At 47.8% G+C, this 4146-nt stretch overlaps 1 long non-coding RNA gene across 2 annotated transcripts; it reads right to left on the minus strand.

The window, feature by feature from the left end:
* Window positions 1-274: 274 nt before the first annotated feature.
* LOC133215696 (uncharacterized) lies at window positions 275-3878 on the minus strand. 2 transcript variants are annotated; one of them, XR_009726462.1, is made up of 2 exons: window positions 2234-3878; window positions 275-2096 (listed from the first exon to the last, which is right to left on the minus strand). It is a non-coding gene; the product is annotated as an uncharacterized LOC133215696 (long non-coding RNA). The 2 variants fall into 2 exon arrangements; XR_009726463.1 differs by having other exon boundaries at window positions 2188-3878.
* Window positions 3879-4146: the final 268 nt, after the last annotated feature.

The raw sequence follows: 4146 nt of genomic DNA on the forward strand, positions 1-4146 counted from the left end.
CCCACCCTACCACCTCCTTAGGGAGACTCAAGTCACAGAAGACTGGGTCAAAACAGGATGGCACCAGCTGCAATGAGTGCCTGAATCCTGGTGGAGCTGGGCTTGGGAACTGCCCATAGAAAGCAAAGCTGCTGCCTTTCTGACACTCCGAGCTGACCTTCCAATGGCAAAACCATCAAAGCAGGAGGTGCATTCCTGAGGTCTGACCCAGCACAGCAAAGTCAAGGAAAGGTTCCCACTGAACTCAACAGACACTGGACCACGGCCACAACACTTACATAGAGCCAAGATTTATGTGTTATTTTCAACCCCCTGGTTTTATCCAAGGCTTCATCCTGCCAGGGCTCTGTCTCATCCTGCAACAAGGAAGTCAAATTTATCCTACAGGGTCATTTTAACACAATAGATAACCAAATATATATAGCTAGGAACATTACCGTGTATGTATATATATAGAAAACACACATACATACATACAAATAACCTCTTAAGTGAGAGGCCAGCATAAAAAACAATCAGAGTAAACACTGTAATAATTCTAATTATGCAACATATTCTGCCTTACATATTTATTTTTAATGACAGTTCATTCTAATAGCTCTAAGGCCCTGAATTAGCCCAATATGTTCTTAACTACCTTCACTTTACATACAAATGTTAATGACTTTTCCAGAGGGTCCAGCACCCTGAATGAGCTTGCTGCACACCAGTATATTCCCCTTTACATGTTTACTTTTAATAACAGGTTTAATGATGCACTTGGGGCCTAATAACCACGTTTAGTCACAAAGAGAAAAACAAGCTACAAAATACTTTCTCTAAAAACTAGGCTACAGGGGATTGCCGAGCCGTTTCAAAGCCACACTGCCCATCCTTTAATGTGCCTCTATGCGTTTTGGCTCTGCCTGCATCCGAGATGGAGACCCTGGTCACGGATGAGCATCCCGGTTTTTGGAGGCTGTTTTAGGGTGACTCGGTGCAGGAGCAGAGCCATTTGGGGTGATGGATGGCCGCTGAATGTGGCCTCTCCTCCTCCCACCAGCAATTCCTGGTGGTTGGATGTGGGGAGACGCACCGGGCAGGTTTCAAAGGAAGGTGTTCCTGGGTTTTGGCGGAGGCATCCCAGGGCTTTCACTGACGTCACCAGTAGAGATGTGCCAAAGAGGAGCATGTTTGAAAAATCACACCCACCATCAACCCAAAAACCCCAACAACAACAGCAGCAAAACCCCAACTCCTACCTGCAGCTTTCCAGCAGCTAGGAATACACCCAAACTAAGAGGCAGCAGGCAGCTGCTCTCTGCTTTTGTGCCCACAACCCATCCAGCCACCCTTGTGTCTCTTGGGACTGGGGTTGGGAGCAGGTGGGACACTTTGGGCACATCCAGTCTGGCAGAGAGGTGCTTTTGGCTCTTCAAAAGAGAGGCTCTCATTGTGGTGCATCTGGCAGGGCTTCATTCTCTCCAGCCATGTCCAGACCTGTCCAAACCCAGACCTGTGTCCAGACCTGTGAGATCTCACGTGCTGGGGAAGATGCTCGGAGCCGCCTCTGTGACCTACAGGGGTAGGAGCAGCCCAACCCATCCCTTGCCTTGCACAGTTTGAAGGGTCACCCCATAGGGTTTCACCAATGTCCCTAATGGTGGCAGCTTTGCAGCAGCATGTGCTGGTGGGGCTGAAGCTACCTCAGCAGCAACACTTCTTCCCCTGCATTGGAGCATCCTTACACATGTATCTTACACCAAAAAGCCTTATGGATGGTCCTAAATATAACTGCAGCAGACCTCGCCTAGATTCAGCTCTGCCTGCATGAAAAACACAAGGCTTGAACCAGCTCTAATTTGTATACCTTCTGCCCCGGGGCCCGAGCGAAAGGGGAGGGTGGAATCCAGTAGCATGTTGTGCATAAAAAGATGATGCCAAAGATAACCTTATTGCTAATAATAACCCTGGAATCCGATCCTGTGAATAGGCCCTATTGAGTGTTTGAACACAGGCATTCCTCGGTTAGGTTTTGTTTCTGCCTCCAAATATTTCGCTCGAGTCTTTAAATACTAATCACAGAATTCAGGCAAAGGCTTTTTATCTTCAAAGTGCTGCAGCAAAAAAAAAAGAAATACATTAATTCATTAATCAAAGATAATTAAAGGGCACAAAATACGCCTTTTCCAAGCGCAGGGAGCCAACCAACCCAGCATGAAGCCATCACGGGGACTCCGAGCATCATTCCCACCGCGAACGTGATTCCCCCGGAGCGGCGCCCAGGCAGTAGCTTTGCTTGTTCCCAGCAGCTCCGCTCAAGCTGTCTTCCTGACATGTGTTAGGCTGTATGTCTGCCACGCAGGAAATAGGGTTTGAAGCTCACAGCCAGGAGCAAAAGCTGAGATTGAGGCTTTAATGAAGCTGGGATTGAGTGGCTAGGGTGGTTCAGTGAAGCAGTAAATGCAAACACATTATCACCTGAGAACTTGCTCCAATTTCACACCAATTAACTAGGAATGAGAGAGGAGGGCTGGGGCTGGCTGCAGAGATGGTTGATAATCCTGTGAATGGGCAGAAATGGCTCATAGGAGCAGTGCTTGTGCCAAAAGGAGTTTGTTAGATAACGCCAGTCCCGGCAATTTTGTCTTGGGAAGAGAGCATGTCATTACTGGAGCTGCTTTTATTAGCAAATATTAAAAACATTTGCAGAAATACAGATGCCCGTGAGGGAAGTAGGGGTGGAAAGTAATAATGCAATAGCTGGTTGTTTTATTTCACTGCCAATGCATCATATCACAGGGGGAGGGAAGGGGCAAGGGGAGAGGGAGAAGAGGGCTGGAATGTGAGGAACTGCTGGTGCAAAGCCAGAAGCTCATGGAGGGGAATATCCCTTCCTCAAAGAGCCCCTTGGGATGCTCATCTCTGGGTATGGGGTGGGTTTGACATATAGTCCACTGCCTGCAGATGTGCATATGAAGTCCACAATGGGGGCAAGAATACATCCCCATAACTCACCTCGGCAGAAGCAATGAGGACCCATCCATCCCCTTCATCTGCACCCAGGAGCCATCTCGCCCTCACTGCATTTTCATTTAAGCTATTTCCCTTTTTTTCTGCTGGGATCATTTCCAGGTTAGGAGTTAGGGTGGAAAAGGATCAGTAATTTAGGAGAAGCGCTATTAAATGGGTTTCTATGGGTTAGATACTAAACTAAATCCTACCTTCAGTGTGTTGGGCCTCACATTACCCCTTCATTAACTGCTGGTTTCGATGTATGTGAGTGACCAGCCTGGTCCTGCAAACCACACCGGCCATGAGACATTCTGCAGGTTGAACTAGAGCAACTTCTTGTGTTCAGATGAAATCTTGTCTTCATTTTAAAATGCATCAGTGACAAAGAGATTACTACAAATGCAAGGACAAGGACACCTTGCAGGGTTTCATGGTGAGATACTGGGCTGGGCTTGAGAAAAAGTGGGATTTAGAGGTTGTTTTCTCACTTGTATTTGAGAGATGGGAAGTTTCCCATGTCCTGCTGGAGAAGGTGCCAGGACAAGGCAGATAGTGCTCCTCATCCTTTTGAGCACATAGTCAGATGGATGCACATCATGCACCACCATTGCTGCTCAACTACCAGGCTCATCCCATTCATCAGAGGGATGTGAATGAACCATTCATGAGCAACAGCACCTTAAACCATGGCAAAGCAGCAGCCTGGCTAGCAAAACACAGTGATGCCCTTGGGCATGTGAGTCTATATGGATTGGCTTGGGTGCTCTGAGGGGTGTCAGTGGCCTGGCAGCACCCGGGAAGTCATATTATCCCTGAGAACCAGTCTATCCTGCTTCCTGGTGGGGAGCTCCAACAAAATAATTGAAAGGAAGCTGCATACAGGGGAAAAGTGCTCCTCTCATTCAATACTGAATTACTCCAGGCTACAGCAGAGTCTGAGACATCTCCCTTTAAAATCAGCAGGATGTTTCCTCTGGCAATGGAGGATGGATAATGGCCAGTGATGGACAAGGACAAACCACAGTATCCTAAAGAAACCCCAACTATGGTCCACCTCACTAACAGCCAAGGAGAGTGCTGGGGCTGGGTGAAGTTGATGCCTCATTTCTGGGCAAGGGGTGCTCCTTGCCCCTCTGTGAGTCTGATTTTGGT

Source organism: Neopsephotus bourkii, unplaced genomic scaffold, assembly GCF_033783945.1.
Source record: "Neopsephotus bourkii isolate Nb327-2 ecotype Australia unplaced genomic scaffold, CSIRO-AGI_Nbou_v1 NB_994, whole genome shotgun sequence".
In the NCBI taxonomy this organism is placed as follows: Eukaryota; Metazoa; Chordata; class Aves; order Psittaciformes; family Psittacidae; genus Neopsephotus; species Neopsephotus bourkii.